The sequence below is a fragment of the Ursus arctos genome, unplaced genomic scaffold (assembly GCF_023065955.2).
Source record: "Ursus arctos isolate Adak ecotype North America unplaced genomic scaffold, UrsArc2.0 scaffold_19, whole genome shotgun sequence".
Classification (NCBI taxonomy): Eukaryota; Metazoa; Chordata; class Mammalia; order Carnivora; family Ursidae; genus Ursus; species Ursus arctos.
In genome coordinates this window covers 18273280-18295100 of record NW_026622863.1, presented here as the reverse complement: position 1 = coordinate 18295100, position 21821 = coordinate 18273280, and the positions used below count along the sequence as shown (strand labels likewise).

The following is a 21821-nucleotide window of genomic DNA, read 5'->3' as shown; positions in this document are numbered from 1 at the left end:
GTCCCTGAAGTTCTTTCAAAGCTTAGAGAAAGGTGTCTGATAAAGGATTATCTCCCCAAAGATTGGACTTGGTCTTCCTCCCCATCGCTGCATCTCACACAAAATACAACCTTCTCAGCAGATCTTTCTCTCCTCTCATTTCTTTTAAAATATATATACTGAACAGAAACAGTTGAGAGAGAGTGAGAGAGAGAGAGGAAAGAGACAGAAGGAAAGGGAGAGGGAGAAACGGGAGCAGGAAGAGAGGGAGAGAGAGAGAAAGAGAGAGAATGAGAGACGCGTGTACTGACTTAAGGATGGAGGGCGGTCGGAACTGAGAAGCCATCAATTTGCCTCTGCCCTCTAGGTTCCTCATCCTAACCTGGCTCTGAGGTAGTAACCAGCTATGTAAAAATAATATGTGACAAAAGAGCTATCAAAATATATGAATACTAAAAATGTGCAGACTGAACACTTTCAGCTCTAATTATGCGGGTATACAAATCAGCAAAAGCAGCTGTTTTGGGGACTGCATTTCATTGACTTCAGATTAGCAAAGATTTGAAAAGGCATTCATTGGCTGTGACATTGCGCCTGTCTTTTTCATCCCTGAAAGACCGTTCTGTGAGACGCTGTTATGATTCAAATGTCATTCACACTGGAGTAGCAGGAACAAAGCAGGATTTCCAATAGAAGAAGATCTAATTAAGAGAATAATATTTGCTTATTGTCTGTGCCTAATTAGTTTCCCCTGTATTCGTGTTTATAAAGGTGGCTCTGTTATAATTACAGTTCAACAAGAAATAGTTATGTAATGTGTCCTATTGTAAAAACTATAGCTCAGATACTTGAAGGTCTTTTCCCTTCCTCCTATACACTTACCAACACACACGCACAATAGAGATATCAAATGGTTACATTTCACTCATTACTTTTTCTTCACAGTGTGAGACACACAGTAATAAGTTCAGTGGGGGGAAAAAGTACTATTATTTCACCATTCAGTGAATCCAACTTCAGCAGCATAGAAGCCTGTGGATCTGGAGGGGTTATTAGAAGCTCATTGTATGTTTTCTTGCATTTTAAAAATGATACGTCTCTCTCACTCTCCCTCGCATGTGCACTTTCTGCAAAAGAATAATAAAACAGATGAAGATGAAAATGACGTAGACGTGGGTTGCAACTGCAGGCAAATAGACTCCAATTATAGTGATATCCTGTGCTCATGGAGGAGGTAAATTGGGATGAAAGACGATCAAATGGTGTTCTGTGCTTTCATCTCAAAAAGAGAATTTTGATCATGCCAGTTTACTATTACTTGCCTTTAAGAAAATGTGTTAAATTCAATCAGGAACATGTAAGACCCTCTACGTCTCATCCCTGCAAGCTCTCATGCCCTCTTGTTCACATTCCTTAATACCCTACCCTAAAATAGTTTAGTACAGCTGCAGAAGAGGGTGATGTCAGGTGCTGTTACAAGTCACAAAATTCCAGTGGCTTAACAAAATAGAATTTTATTTGTATTCATGAAACTGTAAAATGAGGATGTTCCTGGTCACCAGGTAATGTATCTCCACATGGCAATTCAGGCCTCAGGCTGATTCCATTTACTGGGTTCTCAGATTTCTCTTCTAACCAAGATAGAAACAATAGACCAAAAAAAAAAAAAAAAAAAAGTAACCACCCAACACTTTTTAAAGTTCTGGCCCAGAAGTGACAGACATCACTTAAGCTCACTTTCCATTGGTAAGAATGAAGTCACAAGACGAGTCTGGAAACTATAGTTTGTTGCTGGGCAACCTTCTCCCAGTGACAATTCCAGATTTTGAAAGGGGAAGCACAAATTCTGTTGCAGAGCCAACTGTCTTTTCTACATTGTTCCTACAGGAATACAGAGCAGGCTGCCTCATTACTCTTTGCCATTTCATTTGGTGAATTCTCACTCAACCTCCAAACTATGTTCAAGCATAATTTCTCTTTACAGTCATCTGTGATCTGCCCAGACAAGATAAGAAATCATCTCTTCCTTGCAGCTGTAACATCTGTAAATCTTTCTAGTAGAGTAGGTAAAATGTTTGTATGTAACGATTTAATTGTCTGTCCCTTATTATCATGTCTAGTATCATTTCTACTCACTTCCACTCACTCTGAGTTATCGCATCCTCCGGTGCTTCAGTTATCATTTCTGTGGTGATGAATTCCACATCTGTATCTCCAGCATAATGCTTTTTCTAGATTTTTAGGTTCATAAAGTGAATTAGGGTTCTCAGAGAAAGAGAACAATATATGAAGAGAGTTATTCTAATGTTGGCTCATGGAGTATAGAGGCTGAGATGTTCCATCATCTGCTGTCTGCAGTGTGGAGACCCAAGAGAGCCTGTGGCATAGTTTGAAGGCCTGAGTGCCAAAGAGCCAATGTTATATTTTCTGGTCAGGGTCTGAAGGCTTGAGAACCAGGAGCACCTAAGGCAGAAGAAGATTGAAGTTCTAGCTCCTACCGTCAGGCAGAGAACAAATTCAATCTTCTTCTACCTTTTTGCTGTATTCAGGTCCTCAACAGCTGGAGTGATGCCTACCCACATTGGCGAGGAACATCTGCTTTCTTCAGTCATTAATTCAAATGCTAATGTCTCCCAGGAACACCCTCACGGACACATGCAGAAATGATATTTAACCCAATTCTCTGACATCCCTTGGCCCAGACAAGTTGATACATAAAATTAACCATCACACAGAGATACCTACAAGGAGATATTTAATGAAAGTGTATTGCTATCTGTTGCTGCATTTCAAACCATCCCAAAATTTAGTGGCACAAAGCAACCATTGGAGTGTGCAGTGTGCTCATGATTTTGTGGTTCAGGACCCCAGGAGGAGTGTCTCCTCGGCACTCCATAGTGAGTGGGGTCCTCATCTGGGGTGACTCAAATTTCTAGAGATGGCTTTGTTTGGTTAACTGACTCCATACGTTTGGGCCCTCAGTTCGGACTCTTACCTGGATTACTTGGTTCTTCTTTTTATTATTTTTGCCACATTTGGAATATCCAAGTTGACTTCTTCACTCCCATATCTAATACATACAAAGGGACACTTGGAACAATCTCTCTCTCAACTATACCTTCTTAACCTTTGTGAATCTTTTGCTGGGGGGAAAAAGAAGTTTTATTTTAGAATCGCACAAGTTCTTATTCCTTTATGGTTCCTCTAAATTGTCCTTTAAAAAAAAATCAACAGTTTCTTTTTTAGTTCATTTTTCTCTTGTCATATTTTAATGTAGTAAGCTTAAAGAAGCCAATTGCCATGTTTTACTGTTTTGCCTACAAATTTCCTAGCCAGATCCATGAGTCCATTGGGCACCCTTTCTTTCTTCCACATTTCCTCAGGCAGCAGTGTTGCCAAACATTCTGCCACTACGTAGTAAGTGTCTCCTTTTTCCCCTCCAGTCTCCAAAAGCATTTCCTTCCTTGTCCTTTGGGATCTCCTCAACAGGCTTCTGTAGAAAATTCTGGCCGCCATCCACCATTTCAAAGTCAGTGCCACCTGCTTTAAATTTTTATGGTAGTGTCACATCACTCCCAGATAATAGATTTTGTTCTGGTTAGCTATTGCTGTGTTACAGGGTACTTCACAGTCAGTGCATAAAGCAACAACTCTTCTGTTATGCTGGTAATTCTGTTTTGATTGGAAATTTGGGTAGTACACAGAAGAGATGGCTTTTCTCTGCTCTGCAATTGCTTGGACCCTCAGCTGGGGGTGGGGCTCAGTTAGTTGGAGGTGGCTGAGACAACTTGACAAAAGCCCCAATCCTTTAAACTTACAACTTCAGCACATCCCTTGGTCTCTATGTATTTTCTCTCTAACTAGGTAGAGATCCCCTCCAATGTCACTATATATACACAGGTTTTCTGGTGGTATACTGAACTTCCGTTTAATAGCATTCTTCATTTTACTGGGAGAAAAAAAGAAAAAAAAAAAAAACTTCGACTTGCTTCTCCATCCTCTAAAACTGAAATCCCTATGAAGGGAGAGATCATATCATTCTTGTTTACCATCATATCTTCACCACTAATGCATTGTCTGTTACATGTCAGGTATTCAATAAATGTTTAATGAATTTTGAAGCTGTCAATTGTTTTTTAGTTTCCACTAGAAAACAGATTTATCTCAGTGGCAGTTCATCTCAGTGACATAGTTGTATAGTCCAGATCTAAGCATACATAGAATTTATCCAAGATAAAGACAAGTTAGCCAGAGGGAAACCCAAGTCATGATTTAGAGTGAGGAGACAAATGTTTTAACCAGTAAGACAGTACTCAGAATATAATCTGAAAGGCATTCCAAAGCCAGAGAGAATGAATCACAATTTCAGAAAGTGGGATGAAAGTGGCTTGCCAAAAAGCAAAACAGAACAAAACACTGAAGCTAATGGTTTGGTACTAAGTCTTTGGATAGATGCATTACTCCATCTGGTATTACTTGAAGAAAGGAAGTTCACAGATACGTCAACTTAAGGGTGTTTTTTAGACTATCCCTAATTAATTACAGACTATGTAGTGAGCAACCTAGCATTTCCAGTATCATCTCTTTCATGCAAATATCTCTGTAAATGAGTACCAATGAGTTACCCATTTGTCTTTGAGAGACTTTACTAGAACTCTCCTGAGGTTTAAACTGGTATTGGGATGTAGTAGCAAATGGGTAGAAGTAAAGAAGTTTAAAAAAAGTCAAAGAAAGCCATCTGTGAAGAAGAATAATGCATAATGGTATTTAAATAAAGTGTCAGCCATTGCTGTTCTCCCATAACTATTCCAAGATATTTATACTTAATAATTTAGTACTGAATTTCAAGAAAAGGGTATCTGATAATTATAGAATTGGGTTTATGTCTGTTGGACACAGGTGTAGACTTAACTACTAAATTCACATATATTATTCTGTCATTATGCTTACCAAAAAAATTATTGTCATCCTCCCTATTCTAGTTCATCACTAGGCTGTCTGTAGTAAAAATCAAGAAAGGACTTATTGGCAACTGTACGATAACAGAGGCTTCTTCAGGGGCATCTGGGTGGCTCAGTAGGTTAAGCATCTGTCTTTGGCTCAGGTCATGATCCCAGAGTCCTGGGATGGAGCCCTGCATCAGGCTCCCTGCTCAGCGTGCAGCCTGCTTCTTCTTCTCCCTGTGCTGCTCCCCCTGCTTGTGCTCTCTCACTCTCTCTCTCAAATAAATATAAAATCTTAAGAAAAACCAGAGGCTTCTTCAATCAGAATCTCTTCATATTTCCTCCCAAAAAAATACCGTCAACCGGAAGAGAAAATAACTCATCACCCATACCTGCCACATAACCACATTACAGAGAATTCTACAGTCTTCAAGTTATAAGAAGTAAGGAAATAACATGTAAAACATCAGCAAATTCAGCTCCAGACCCCACGCCAAAACAGTCAGACAGAGACTAAATATAGGAAAAGATAGCCAGTGTCCGTCACTACAGAATACAGATACAAGCCACCTTAAGAGGAAAGAAAGAAAAATAGAGTTCCACACTAATAAGGAAATAAGAAGAACACATCTTATCAGCGGATCCTTATACTTGATCTTGTGAGGTGGAAAGAAAGTAACTATAAAATGTGTGAGAACAGAAAAATGGTATCAGGAAGAATTGGGCTTGGAAGTGGGAGGCTTATTTGCAGACTTGATGGTGAAGAGAGAGAGAGAAAGGAAAGGCAGAAAGAGAGAGGAAACCACAATCAGGACAACTACTGACCCCTCTTCCAAAAACTAGTATTTTTTAATGGTCTGTACTTCACTGTGCTAAAAGAAAGAGGCACTTTTAACCTGAGAAACCTAGTAAGTCACCCAAACTCTTCACTCTGTCAGTATAAAATCCCTATTACCACTTGTCCAGGATAATACAAAACATTTAAGATAAATGAAAGATGTCTAATCAGATATATTGTATAAATTTAATATGAGAAAAACACTAGAAAAATATTTCAGTTGATGAAAAACTGTCTCCCTAAAAATTTTCCACGTCAAAGCAGAAGTAACCTATATCATAATATCTCAGCTCGAACTAAATATTTTTCAGGATGTCTTTAAAGTAGAAAGAAAACCACCTTGAGTCACAGATTTATAGACTCAAAAGAGAAATGGACAAAAATGAGAAAAATGCAAAATGAAAATTAACCAAATGTAGGAAAAAATATAAAGACAATGGAAAAATAAGAAACAAATTTATAAGTAAAGAAAAATCACAAACGTGCCCATTTTCCGATAGAATCAACTGAAAATTTCAAAAAAGGAATGAGAGAGATTAAATTAGCATAAAGCAACTAGACATCGATGGAGAGAAAAGATTGCTAAGGATGGTCTACCCGTGAAGAAGAAAGACAAAACTGTAGATGAGAACCAATATTTAAAGCTAGAATCCAAGAAGATTTGGGGGCTGCGAAATCAGATCTGAATATGTATACTTAAAAGTGTACTGTGTACATGGGAAAACTGATCTGCAATTATCAACTCTGAGAGAATCTAGCAAAACTATCAGACCCAAGGAATTCCAAGTAGCTGAGGTAATGGTGACCATAAAATAAATTTGAAATTTCAAAACTTATATTCCCCCAAAAAACAGGAAGGAAAAGACAGAAAAAACAAACACAACCACACAACACCCATCTCTTCAGCATAAGTAGAAGATAGAGAACTTCCAGTGACATAGAATAAATAGAACAAACGAGGACCCAGAGATTGGTTGGAGAGGCTACTACTGTTCAAACCTTGGACATCTTGACATCAACAATAATAACGGGTAATAGATTATAATGCATAGCAATATTCAAAATTATTTGTCAAAAATGCCCAGTTTCCTTCAGGGGAGGGTTTAATGGCCCGCAAACAAACATCAAGTCTCCTTCATTTCTGAACCCTTTGCTTCTTGCTGGCCACATGTTCTCCTGCCTCATAATCTTGAGGAAATCAGCAACTTTCTGCTCACAGCGAGGTGAAATGATCCCAAATCTGTCAAGATCAAGAAAAAATAAGGATAATGTGAAGTTTAAAGCTTATGCAGCCGAACCTTTGTATCTTGTTTATCGCAGGCAAAAAGAAGGCAAAGAAATTGAAACACTCCCTGCCCCCACTTTTGGCAGTGAGGGAGCTGAAATGGACCAGGCACACTGATTCGACCTGTATTAATTTTTTTTAATAATTTTTTAAAAAGACAAAAGGAAGGAGGGAAGAGAGGAAGGGGAGGTGAAAATGAGAAAAGTTTTCTGAGGGATTAGAATAACAATAACTGTGTAAGAAATGATATAATTTTTAAAATCACCATTTACAATCACCATAGTAATAATTATTATAGGCAGTGATTGTCAATGAATATTAAATGCTTAAATAAAATTTTGGGGAGAAATAGAATATTTCCATGCTTGCAATGTATAACATCATACTAAAACCCCTAATTGTAAACTTTTCAAACATCACAACACATTATAACCTTTAATTGTGATAGAAAAAATATATATACATATTTTTGAATGGAAATACCTGTCAGACACTATATTAACCATGTGATTTGTATAATTAATAATGAGAAAACTTGATATCATCATGTACATTTTTGGCCCAAATTTTGGGCTCTACATTTTTTTTTAAGATTTTATTTATTTATTTGACAGAGACAGACAGCTAGCGAGAGAGAGAACACAAGCAGGGGGAGTGGGAGAGGAAGAAGCAGGTTCCCCGCGGAGGAGCCTGATGTGGGGCTCAATCCCAGAACACCAGGATCATGCCCTGAGCCGAAGGCAGACGCTTAATGACTGCACCACCCAGGAGCCCCTGGGTCCTACATTTTATAAATGATGAAACTGGCTCAGAGATGTCAAGAATAAAAAAACAAAAACAAAAACAAAAAAACAAGTTTCAGCTGAGATCTGGGAGAAAAACTTAAGCCTTTCTAGTTATGAGACTATTATACGTTGGCCAGGCCAATGTAAAGTCTTCGAGAAGGCCTCTGGTAGATAAGTTATCCACTACTGATTCTCAAATGGTCTCCCAGGGGTTGTAATTTACATACTTGAAAATCTTGGAGACCATCATTCCTAATTAGCCTACATAGCATAAACCTCTGTCCAGCAAGATTATAACAAAATATTACTTAACAAATAATTACCCCTAGTGGACTAACCCCACCTGTTCTTTTAGATTCTGAGTCTCAAGAAAAGAAGGGTGATGGTTTTCATTTCTATATTTTACCAAATCACTGACTATATTCCCTGGCCCCATGCATTCACTTAATCACTGTTGATATGAATTGATTCTAATTAATAGATAACACCCCTCCCTACCCAAACAACAGAGTTAGGAGATACTAAGCACAGGTTACATATTTCTACTCCCACCAACTTTATGTTCACCAAACTATTACTGGAGAAGTATTTTCTCTACACTTTATCTTTAAGTTATTTTAACATCAACTTTTCAGGGTTCTAGCTCAATACAAAGCTAATTTATGAAGCTCTTTTGAGTCATGACAATTTTATTTGGGGTATGTGGTAAAAAATTTATTTTGGGGGGACTGCCTGGGTTCTCAGTTGGTTAAGAGGCCAGCTGTTGATTTCAACTCAGGTCATGATCTCAGGGTCCTGGGATCAAGCCTTGGGCTCCAAACTCAGAGGGGAGTCGGCTTTAGGATTCTTTCTCTCTCCCTCTGCCCCTTCCGCTGTTCATCTGTGCTCTCTCTCTCGTTCTAAAATAAATAAATAGATTTTTAAAGAAAAAGAATTTCCTTTTTTTTCTATATTAACAGTAGACTACAATATGAATGTTTCATTTTTTATATTTAAAAAATTTGGCAGAGGAGAAAAACATGAACAGTATGTACACTTGAAATCTCTGGGTCTTACGTTTAACTCTGATTTCAGGCTATAAATCCTAATGATCAAATTATAGAGGTATTAAGCTCATCTTAGTAGCCAGGAAAGGAAATTATAGAAGAAAATGAGAGCAAATTTGACGTCTATGTTCTACAAATGCTTTACATAATCACAGCACCTCAGTGAAGTAGATATCACAACTCTAACTTTCTAGATGAATAAACAGCAGTTGTGAAAGATTTAGTAATTCCCTCTTGATCACATGAGCTTAACTAAAAATTTCAAGTTCGAATTCTGGTATAGCCCCTCATCTTTCTGCCATACCACAACATGTTGGAAAGCCAGCCTTATGAAGCTGGCATTCTGCTCTCAATCTGAGGATGTGCTCTTACCAGAGACTGACACTTGTGTAGTCACACACTTTAAGGTGCTTAAGTTCCTTGGTATATATATATATATATCTATGTATAAATCTCTATATATTCCTATAAGAATATATATATATATTCCTAAGTATAATACATAGATATATAGATACATAATCTATAGATTATATATCAATATATCTATATCTATATATAGATATATAGATATATGGAACTTAAGATTATATATATGTGTGTATATGTATATTCTTATCTGTTGAATAAATGAAATGCCTGGAGCCCATACTCTACAACTCTTAGATGTTAAAATTGTATATTGTCCTGGAGGATACTTCAGGTATCTTCGTTCTGTTGCAAAATGTTCTAGGCCACATCCTGCAAGAACTGACCCTCCTTCCTCCTCCTCAGCTGGGAGGACAGCTGTGTTCCCTGGGTAATCACTGTCCTCCAAATTGTTATAATCTCACATTTGCAACTGCATCTCTAAATGTCTGGGTCGCAGTGAGAAGCAGCTGATACAGATGAATTACCAAGATAACCTTTTGCTAAGGTTGTTAACATGATTGATAGGAGTCATTATATAAGTTAGAGATCATTATTTTTTATTGACAAAATGAGATTTTCCCGATGAGCCACAAGCAGGCTCTGAGATGGAGAGAAGCTTTCTTTAGAGACCATGTATAGTCCAGTGCCTGGACTCCTGAGAACTTCAGTATGTAGTGCTAAAGTGAAGGCATCCCAGGCAAGAGCCAAGAAATAATGCTGTAGGAAAAGGGGTTCTCAGACTTCAGTGTACGTCAGAATGATCTGGAGCCTTCTTGGATCACATTGCTAGAATTACAGACTCAGCAGGTCTGCAGTCGGGCCTGAGAATTTGCATTTCTAACAAATTCCCAGATAATGCTGCTGCTGCTGCTTCTGGACCTACACTCTGAAAGCCACTACATAGTGTTGAAGAATGTTTGGTTTAGCATACAGGCTCTGGAGTCACAGCACGTAGGACTGAAACATCTCTCTTCCCCTGAGGGCTTCAGGTAGGTTTATTAACCACTTGAAGCATAGTTTCTTCGTCTGTTATATAGCAATAAAAATAGGACAAGTGACGAAAGCACACAGCACAGTGCCAGTCCATAGAGAGAGTTCCATAAGCAGTAGTTGCTACTCTTATCTCCTCCAGGATTTGTGTCTATTTCATGTGTCCCACTCTCAGGAATGCAGTAAGATGGCTCTGAAAATCTATAGGGTCTATCCCTGTGGCGAGGGCCAGACCTGCAGGGAGCACTTACCAATGTAACACCAAATGCTACAGCTGATAGAAACATTATTTTCCAGTCTTGATTTCAACAATGAGGAAATTAAAACTAAGGAAAGTAAAGTCACAGCATGACCCAACTGGTCCTCAGACATTTTCCCACCCACAGGGTCAGTTGCTTACTTTGGCTAGTCAGTAGAATATGTGTGAATGTGCCAGATTGACTATAGGTCAGGATAAATGATTTATTTTCCTCTTGTATAATTAAATTTCTAAGACTTTTCTTTCCATTTTTCTGGCTGTAGAGGAGAAGAGCGCCTCGACTCACACTCTCTTGGTGGCTGCACAGATGAGCCTGTGGCCCTTTCTGCTTAAGGAAGGCACAACTTATTGTGAGGGAAGAATAAGGGATAAAATCCTGCAAATCAGGGAATTGCTGAAGGACTGAAGCACTCACAACATTTTCAGAGTTATTTCATTTGCCCTTTCTAAGTTGGCACTGAGGGCTTGCTTTTTGTCACTCTTCAGTTTTGGTGTCAAAGTTCTTCTCGTCCTCAAAAGCGGATCATCCCGCTACATCCCTTTACAAGGCAACACATGAAAACTTTATTTAAGAGGGAAGTTCTGGGGACTTCCAGGCTTTCCCTGAGCTTTGAGCACCTTTTCTGTGTGTGGAAAAGGCGGGCTATGTAATCAGTCTTATTTACGGCTTCACTAGGATGACCAGGAAGATCAGAAGCAAGTTTGCTCCTCAATTACAGCAATCCCGTAAGACATCATGATTTGTTTATGTCTCATCTTCAAACTTGTCATTTGTCAGGCTTGAGATTTTGCCTAAAACTGACTACACGTGTTTCATAGAGGCTATGTCTTCCAAATCTATTGTGGGATGCAGGTAGCTTAAGACTTGCCTTTAGTCAGAACTTTTTTTTTTTAAGATTTTATTTATTTATTTGACAGAGACAGCCAGCGAGAGAGGGAACACAAGCAGGGGGAGTGGGAGAAGAAGCAGGCTCATAGAGGAGGAACCTGATGTGGGGCTCGATCCCAGAACGCCGGGATCACGCCCTGAGCTGAAGGCAGACGCTTAATGACTGCACCACCCAGGCGCCCCGAGAACTCTTACTTTCATCTTATACGTGCAACATTCTATTAGAAATTATTAAGGTTGGGGCACCTGGGTGGCTCAGTCATTGGGCGTCTGCCTTCGGCTCAGGGTGTGATCCCGGGGTCCTGGGATCAAGCCCCACATCCTACTCCCAACTTCTTCCTCTCCTACTCCCCCTGCTTGTGTTCTCTCTCTCGCTGGCTGTCTCTCTCTCTTTGTCAGATAAATAAATAAAATCTTAAAAAAAAAAAAAAAGAAATTGTTATCATCAAATCAAAGATTTTAGGATTTCCTCAAGTTCAATTCCATTGGAAAAGTTACAGAAAACTAAGGAGAATCAGCACATAAAAATCTGTATACTGTAATGGAATGTTTACACACATTCCATGGAGGCTTCTTTCTTTAAAATGATGAATATCCAAGCTAGCTAGATAGCGTGTGTGTGTGTGTGTGTGTGTGTGTGTGTGTGTGTGTGTGTGAGATGTGAGAGAGAGACACAGAGAAGGAGAGAGAGACAGAGAAGTTCATCTGAGCTGCCAGGTATCAGATAGCTGATCAAAAAACAAAAAAAAACAAAAAAACAAAAAAGAGAGAGAGAGAACAAGACTCTCTAATCACTTATTGCAATAATATAGGCAAGAGACTAAACTGGAGACAGCTCTGGGTCCCCTCCTATCCCATTTCCTTCTGTGGAACGGCCTGTAGATAGAAGATCAAAGGAATCAGCACACACATGGAAGTTGTTTCACTACTGAGACGGCCCCAGATGCAAGGCTTCAATAGTGTTAGGGACTCAGGGGCTGGGGAGCAGTGGAAGAAGTGCTAGGAGGGGAAAAGTAGGGAGTTCAAGTGGAAGGAAAGCGTCTTCAAGATTTCTGCTGATAAGGAGGCATCAGCAGAGGTACCTGAAGAAGACCTTGGTCAAAGGCCCAGATAGAGACAAGGAATGCAGCCACCTGGGTTAGCAATGCAAATATGCTTAAGAACATGGCGGACCAAGGAGTGGTGAGTCCTCGACTCCAACTCCTCTTAGGGACTTGAACTCTGGATACGCACCAAGTGTGATGAGGGAAAGGTAGCTTTCACTTGTGAGAACTGATAAGTAGAGCTTTTGTAATTGCCTGTGGTTGGGGCTGAAAGATCGCACATAAGTTTTCAGTCGGGATCAGAGTGTGTGTGCATGCATGCGCATTTGTGATTTACGTTAATATAAACTTTTCCCTTTAGAGCATTGCAATGTATTTTCTAGGTAGATTGAGAAGAAAATATTACTTGCACTTTTTGGTTGAGAAAAGCTATACCACATAATCTAGGGGAACCTATCCATTTAATTTTTCAAATTGGCATAGCTGGGTGAACGAAAGGAATTCTGACTACTCCAGAGATATTTTTTAGTCATACCACATGACTCAAAGTTTAGCCTCCTCAAAATTTAACCTTTGTTTTGAAAGGATAATGTGATGATTATCTAAGCGCAGTTTGTCTAAGTGGAATGTTGCAACCTCAAATTTCCTGTTCATTGACTATAATTGATGCCCCTTATTTATGCTTGTCCAGGAGCCATGCACACCTATGGGAGCTACACAGCCCCAGTCTTGTAAATTGAGTGATGAATCTACTCACAGCTGGAGAGGTGGTCATGTGACTTACATCAGTACAATCAAAGAATCACATTCCCTTGGTCACAATGATTTGTTAAGGAATCACCCAATCACGGCTAAACAAAGATCATCAAAGTTAACCCTAGGACTCTTTCTGGAACCACACACACACACACACACACACACACACACAATTACTACTTTTTAATGCCAAACCTGGGAGGATCTAAATATGGCTTTCAAGGGAGTGATGGTGGGGCATCATTTCAAGAAATTATTCTTATTTTCATGGGAATGAAACCTACAAAGAAGGAAGGATGGTGATTTGGAAGGAAAGTAATAGATACAGAGACAGAAAAGGGTTTTTGGTAAAATGAATGATACCAGTTCATTTTAACTTTAATAAGTAAATTTTTGAAGTGAAGAAAATAAATCTGGTTGAAACCAGGAAATGAATTTTTCTTTTTTGCCTCCTATAATTAATGAAATATTGCCTAATATACTTGTTATATTCCTTAAACAAGTTAATTAGGAAATTTCTCAATGTCAGTTTTACTTGGCATCACATAGAAACTGAAATCAGTGTCCCATTGCAGTAAAAGTTATTTCAAATAATGCTTTATCTGTTGGGATAATGTTATTTGCCATTTAGTTCATTTTAGAAGATGTAATTGTATGATATTCCTGTTTTTCTATTTTCTTCTTTGTTAGTGAAACATTTTCTCTCAATTAATCAAACTGCAACATTATCAAAATTTTCACATACAGAATGGGAAATTTCCACACATCTCAATAACTATTTTGGACACTTGCAGTTAAGCACATTAAGATGCTTATTAGTGGAGAGTTGTGGAATGAGCCTCAATTAGTGAATTAGACTGTATTCATTACACTTCACCAAATGCTCATTAACAGATTGTTTGATTTTTTTTTTTTTTCTGCCCATGCTAAAGAAAAGGGGGGGTGGGGGAACTAGCTTGCCTTAGCAGCAATGTGGAAATGCAGTCACTTGATAGTCTGTTTGCTAACAGCTGCCGGGAGTTAAGAATGTTTGCAGCCTTTATCAGTAAGACTTTGTCTTGAACTAGGTATTAGAAAGAAGAGTTAATTCTCCTATGCCACTAAGGGGACCATTGGGCATATAGTTTATGAAAGTATTTTTTTTTTATTTTAAAAATGGCAGGTCCGTTTTTGGGAAAAACAGAACTCCTCTGACAGTTCATTTTGGCTCAAGGATACCGTGATGCCTTGCCAAACCTTTTTTTAGGATGCATAACAATCTAGGATGCTTCCATCCAACTTTCCCCAGCTTTCCTCTTTACTCAGGGACAGAATTCTACTTGGTCTGATGTCTGTCTAAGCCTTTCCAACCCCCTCTCCATTTGGTCTCACAAAGGTCTTTCCCCTAAAACCTTTGCGTGTTTAATTCCATCTTGGTGTCTGATTCTTGGAAGAATTGAACTAATACAATAAGCCAAGGCAGTCATCAAACAACAACAACAGCAAACCTAGAAAGTCTCTGCAATTAAAATCACACGTTATCTCTGGAAGATGGGGGTAAAACAGGAGGGAAGTTTGCAAATCTCCAGGGTCCCAAATGCTTACCCAGAAGCCCGGCAGTACCCTCTCCCCAACCCCAGCAGAAGACCTGAAGCATACCTGGGCAACAAAGCATGGCTAGGGATAGGAATAAATTGATCTGGTAAAAATAGGGAAATTAGGTAAAAGTCTGCCTAATGATATAGGATATTTACAAAACTCTTCTCCTACTAGGCTCACTAATAGGAGATTTCTTGTCTTTGGCCAAATAACCAGTATAAGAGAAATAACCTTGGAAACTGAGTTAGAATTTCTGCTTTTAAAAACCTACTTGTACTCTTCAAATACCCTGATATGAAGACTGCCAGCCAGAAAGCCCTCTTTGTATCAACGTTCCAGTGTGTCACTTTTAAGATAACTAAATAACAAATCATCACTGGATATTTGAGAAAATCCCTTAAAATTAAAGTCTACAATGGAACAAGAAACCAAAAAAGGGAAATATAGAGAAAATAGGAAATGGTTTACAGAATTACATGGAAAAAATAGAAAAATTGAAATTAAAGAAATCAAAAATTACACTTCACATCCTCAAAATGGTAAGAATATTGGAAGATATTGGAAGGGAACCATTGTTTCAGAAAGTAGAACAAAAAGAATGTTGTAACTTATAGATTGGCTATATTTTTTATTCATTGAAATTTCTCAACCAGCAAGAATCTCACAAGAGAGAGCAAATAAAATAGAGTGGAATAAATTATTGGTGAAATAATATAAAAATACTTACTATAAAGAACATGACTTTCAAGGTAAAAGGGACCTCTGAGTAGAAAATTAATGGAAAAACCTCTATTAATGTAACTAGTTCTGAGAACTTTCCATAAAATGAACTATGTCATATGCAAGCACTGGAGATTCAGTTAGTAGCAGACTTGGTGACTGCAATGGAATCATGCCTCCCTACAGCTGTGTAAAAATATTTCCAACTGAATTTCCATACCCAACAAAATTAACTCTCAATTGTGATAAGGATTTTATTTCAGAGTTTTTCCCAGAAATTGTCATAAATTCTAACATTTGCTAAAAATAAATTTCAAAAAAGGAATTTTCTGTAGAAAATTCTGTAAAGAATATAAACATTTGATACAACTTTATAGAGATTATGTGAATTGAATTCAGTGTTTCAGAATAGAATTTCTCAGGTCCCATGATTAAGCACATTCTGTAACTTTGGGACAATGGTAGCAATAGTGATAAGAGTCATGTAGGCTTCATCTTGCCCTCTCCTGGGAGACTAGAATGGTGAATCTGTACTTTTTGGGAGGAAGGTCAAGGATGATACACAGTAGTGTTGAACACTGAAAAATCAGAGAGCCCTCAGCTGTTCTTTACCAATGTAATAATGTATTTTTTTCCTTCCAAGATTAAACAAAGCAACTCTAAATCTTTTTAGAGAGTTTCACTTTTGATGAGGATTGTTCTTACTATATAAACTTAGAGCAGTTTAGTCGTATCAAATAAATATATACATTTTTATTAAATGCTATAAATGCTGAAAAGTAATGGCTTGGTTAATTTATATTAGCAAATCATTTTTAATGCTGGATATTATGTATGTTATTTACTTATATTTATTATATATAATATATCATTATATATTATTATATTAATATGTTATATATTATAATACTATGAAACTAAAATTTCAACATTGTTATGAGTTTCATATCTAATGTCAGAAATAAAAAACAAAAAACATTTTGAAAAAAATATTAAAAATATAACAAATAGTAATAAATATAATAAATAAAATAATAATAATATAATAAAATAATATGTAATATATGTTTTATGTTAAAATATATTAAAATAATGTGTAATAATAAATAAATAGGTATGATAATATGTAATAATATAAAACATATGTAATTGTTGGCCCCCACCCCGAACATAGTTATAATTGCCTGATCATTAAAATCATTTAACCTTTTAAAAATACCCCCAAAATGAAAAAAAATAAATAAGCAGCCTTTATCCATACAAGGATAACCAGTATGAAATTTCACAAGTAACCCTATGAGCCATTTTATATACACTTTCATATTAGCCATTTTGAACATAATGCACAGAAAACTTGATATCTTATTTTTATCAATAACTGAAAAACAAAATGTATTTTCATTAGAACTAAGTTTAGGGCACCTGGGTGGCTCAGTCAGTTAAGTATCTACCTTTAGCTCAGGGTCATGATCTCAAGGTCCTGGACTGAGTCCCCGATCAGGCTCCCTGCTCATCGGGGAGTCTGTTTCTCCCTCTCTCTCTACCCCTTACCCTTGCTTCTGCTCTCTTTCCCTCATTCTCTCTCAAATAAATAAATACAATCTTAAAAAAAAAATAAAAATAGAAATAAGTTTAAAAACTTTAATTGCCATTAATATGTATGTATGAATCCTTACTTAGCAAAGACCTCTGGAGCTATTTCTAGTGAATGCCCACCCACATGTCCTTCTATATCATACAACCTGCATCTCCAGGCCTCAGCTAGTTGGACATATAATAAAAAATCAGGCCCAAGCAGGGGGCAACTTCACAATGCCAGTGACAAGACGTGGGAGGCACAGAGGGGCTGATATAAAACATTGGGATCCAGGATAAACTGGCCTGATCAGATTTTCTCTCAGAAATTTGAATTAAGAGCCACAGAAGAAGTTGACAGCTCTAGAACCTCCATGTGAAAAGTCACGTTGAAATAGAGCATACATTATTGTCCACGTAGATGCTGAATTTATGGAAATTCTAAACAGAGAATAACAACGACAGCAGCCCTGACAGAGCAGCAGCAGGAGTAGTAACAGCAGTAATAATGGCAGAGAACAGCAGAGAGAACCATACACTTATTTCCAAAACAGCACGGCCCAAGTTGCAACAAGATGCCAGTTTCAAGATGAGTGGGGCCCCTGGCCTCCAGACCTCGGCTGTGTGCATCACGCAGCTCAGTCTGCATGGACATGCACAGGCGCCTTGTCGATGAGAAGAGACTCTAATTTGGGATGCCAGCACCCCTTGAGTAAGTTTGAGCATGTTAATGTTTCTGAAAACAAGAAAGTCCCGGAATAGAATGCTAGCTATATGAATTTTACCAAGTTATTTATCCTGCTTGCTCATCTACATAACAGGGATAGTAAAGCCCACCTCACATTCTTTTATATTTTTTTAGAGATTTATTTATTTATTTTAGAGGGAGAGAAAGGTGGGGAAGGGCAGAAGGAGAGGAGAGAGAATCTCAAACAGACTCTCCACTGAGTGTAGAGCCGAACATGGGGCTGGATCTCAGGACCCTGAGATCATGACCCGAAGCGAAATCAAGAGTCAGATGCTTAACCCACCGAGCCACTCAGGCACCCCTCACCTCACATTCCTGCCAAATATTGAATGTGATAAGGCATATGATTTATCTTGGGAAAAAGTGGCACTTCCCTTTCCTTCCCTAAACCACAGAATTCTTTTAGGTAAACTTCTCTGTTTCTAATTTTGATTACCTCCCTGCCTGAGGTCATGCTTCATCATGAGACAGCCTGGATTCAGTGACCAGGTAACACACACATATAAAATTCCTATCCCCTCACATGGAAAAAGTCTGTCCTGCTATAGAAGTCTTTGGGATGTTGGCTGAGGCCTTCAGTGAGATTTCCTCAGAGACATATTTTTTCCTCTGCCCAATTCTTTGTATCCCCTTGTTTTCCACAGGTAGGAATCCCAAGAATACTCCCTAATACACCCCCCACACGCTAATTTGTGTCTCACTGTCAACTTCCTAGGGCACCCAACCTGTGACCATGGATCTTCACAGACTGATTAAGCCAAAACGGAAGGTTTGAAGTTATGCCAATTGACAGGTACAATTTATTCACTTTAAGTATGAATAACCTACGTTGAACATAAGATTAACTAGGGCTGAAGTGGAAAATATGTTGTGTGCAGGGTTTTTATTTTCTTATCCAGGAGAGATGGAAGGGACACAAACGGAGCACTTCCTTTCCTTCACTCCTCACAACTGAAGGCAGAAGAGGCAGAACTGGCGAAGTGGATAAGGGTTAGAACAGTAATTTTGTCTCCACATTTTGTTCCTTTCCTAGATTTTCCGAAAAATTATTTCATCCTCATACTAATTCTGTAAAGTACACCCCCACAGCCTGCTGCCCATTCCACACACATATCAGAGAAGGCAGGAAGCTTATCTGTGCAGTTATCACATCCTCAGTGCCTACTATGGTCCCTGACACAAAATAGGTGGTCAGTGACTAAAGAAAGAAAGATTAAATGCAAAATAATAATAATAATACATGTCCACTAACACATCAAATATATTATTTGTATTTAGATAAAATACACATTTTCTAATACAGACCGTTATGTTCTCCTTATAAACCTCATCTTCCATATTCCCTTCTTCATGAAGAGTACCAGCATCCCTCCCAAAGTTACCCTAGATGATCCCTTTTACTTCTAGTTCTTCACTCTCCACTTTGAAGGTGTACAAAACCTATGTTCATTTAAGAAAATGTGCAGATTTCATATAAAACATTTCTCTGTCCACTCTATATCCAGACTCATCTGTCACTACTGATGAGATAGTTTTTTACACATCACATACCATTAATATCAAGTATACTGTAGAATCCATATTTGAGAAAAAAGCATTACTATAGCAAATTTTCATTGAGTATTTCTTAACTGCCAGACACTGGATCAGTACTGTATATGGATTTTCTCATGTTATTTTTACAACTCTCTTATAATCTGCTTCATAAATAAGGTAAGTAGGACTAAATATTTAAATAACTTGCCCAAGGTAGGAAAGCTGGTAACCGTAGTGGCTGATACTCAACACCAGTCTAACTCCAGAATCTCGTCTTCTGTTCGCTCTTACCTCCAGGATGGCCCAATCCACATTACTGTTATTTTCTACAAAAAAAAAAAAAAAAAAAAAGTGTTACTCTCTAGTCAAAATGTATCTCAGCTGACAGCTCTATGAAACTGTTCTTAAGTCTCAACGAAAATGTCAATCCTCTTTTGTTCCACTTATGTTCCATATACGCTTGCACACATCTATTTTGGTAGTCACAATTTCATTGCCTATGTACTTGTCTATCAATAGATCAGCATTATCCAAAGTAGACTTCATATAGGGTGCCTGGATGGCTCAGTTGGAAGAGCATGCAACTCTTGATCTTTGGGTTGTGAGTTTAAGCCCTATGTTCAGTGTAGAGATTATTTAAATAAATAAAACTTTTAAAAAATTCAGTGTTCCGAAGTAGGCTTCATAGAGGTCTAGTTTCATTTTTTAAGGGATATACTTTCCACTGCATTGATCATGTCCATGAGTATTTAGGGTACCCACTTTCAATGACCTAATGGCCTAGTATATAGTTTCCAAATTTTTTATCCATCACTCACTCAACTCCTGTAATTTCAAAGATATTCTATTAATCATTTAACATTCATAAACACTTTGCAATAAAGTTGTGTTGATTGGAATTCAGTTCCAGAGATTTGCAATATTGAAGAATGTCTTGAAGAACTCTCGTCTTCTTCTCATCCTTCCACCTGTGAATAAACTAGGTATTTGAGCAGAGGGTTTCATAAATGGAAGTCACATGGGTCTGGAAATTCCACTTTAAAATAGCAGTAATCAAATGTCCTTAATAATACTGAAGCTTTCAGCTGTGCACTGCAGCTATTTTACATCAAATCCACAAGCCTGATATTTAAATATTGTGCTTTTTATTATTATTTATTTATATCTAATTTATTAGCTGGATACATCTCTGTGGCCTTGGGGTATGAGTATCTTTAAGTTTAATTAAGAAGTCACTTTTGAGCATTATCACTTCCAGTCAAACATAGGATACGGGAACATAAGAAGAAAATACACACATGCACAAAGATGTGAATCCACAGGAGATAACAGACCACACCCACCGGCAAGTTGGCAAAACCGTAGGAACTAGGAAAAGATACATGACAGGAGGCATCTAATTAGAATCCTAAAGCTTTTAATTTTTAAATGTATTTTAAATTGTAAAGTAGAACCACATGGAAGATACACGCCACCGTATAACGTGATTTGTGCATATGCATACCGTTTCTTCTGCAGGCCATATTGGAATCCCCGAAGCAATAAAAACATAGCTTCCCTTCTCACCACCCGGAGGCATATTTCCTAATGTAAGAATCGGCTCTGGCATTAAGCCAAATCCTTTCATCGAAGTATTGGAAAGAGAAAAGTAATCCTAAAGTTGAAAAGGATAGGTGATTCTTCTTTCCAGTATGCTGAAACAAAATTAAATTAATAATATTAGGTGGCCATCGTCAAGGACAGGGAGGGCGGAAAAGCAAGGCCCATTTTTTAATGCATGTCCATTTTGAGGTTTCATTGAAAATCATCCTCATCATCCTCATCATATTATCAACGGCAGCATCACCATTATCATCACTGATGCATTGATTTGTATCGTGCATTATTGTTTGAAAGCACATGAATATCAGTTATCTCACTTGGCAACTATAGAATATTTATATATTTTTAGATATACTTTTAAATGTGAGTTGGACGAAAATGATATGTGCACAGTTTGAATTTATAAACTGCATTTAATACATAGGACAATGTTAAGGACACTTCTACCTTTTAAAAATGGTCTTCCAGTCTCTCATTTTACTTCATTATTCTGAATGAAAAACAAAAGTTTTACTTAACCAGCTCTGATATGGTGCCTACAAGATGGGCCTGAGTCTGATCATACGGTTGACACAGTGATTTTTTTCCTAGGGCATCATCAATCCATATTTGAGTTTCTAACTAGGTTCTATTTTTGATTTCTTGTCAAACTCTGACCCGTTATGGCCCTCCAAAGCTTTCTGTATTTGGAGACGCGGCAGTGAGATGGAATATATGTTCAAACATGTATTTTTACATTTTATTTATAGTCAATCTTCAGTTTTCTTTCTATCAGGAATCGCAACAACAAAGTGCCAATAGACTAAAAAAAAAAGAACATCTGTTTCATGTGTTTTCC

The 21821-nt window shown here is 37.7% G+C and overlaps 1 long non-coding RNA gene across 1 annotated transcript in view; it reads left to right on the top strand.

Moving 5' to 3' along the window:
- The window catches only part of LOC130544154 (uncharacterized), a 778585-nt gene extending 759950 nt beyond the window's left edge, over positions 1–18635 (top strand). The window contains exon 8 of the long non-coding RNA XR_008960180.1: positions 18561–18635. This is a non-coding gene — a long non-coding RNA (uncharacterized LOC130544154). The remainder of the gene's footprint in view (positions 1–18560) is intronic.
- The last annotated feature ends 3186 nt before the right edge of the window (positions 18636–21821 follow it).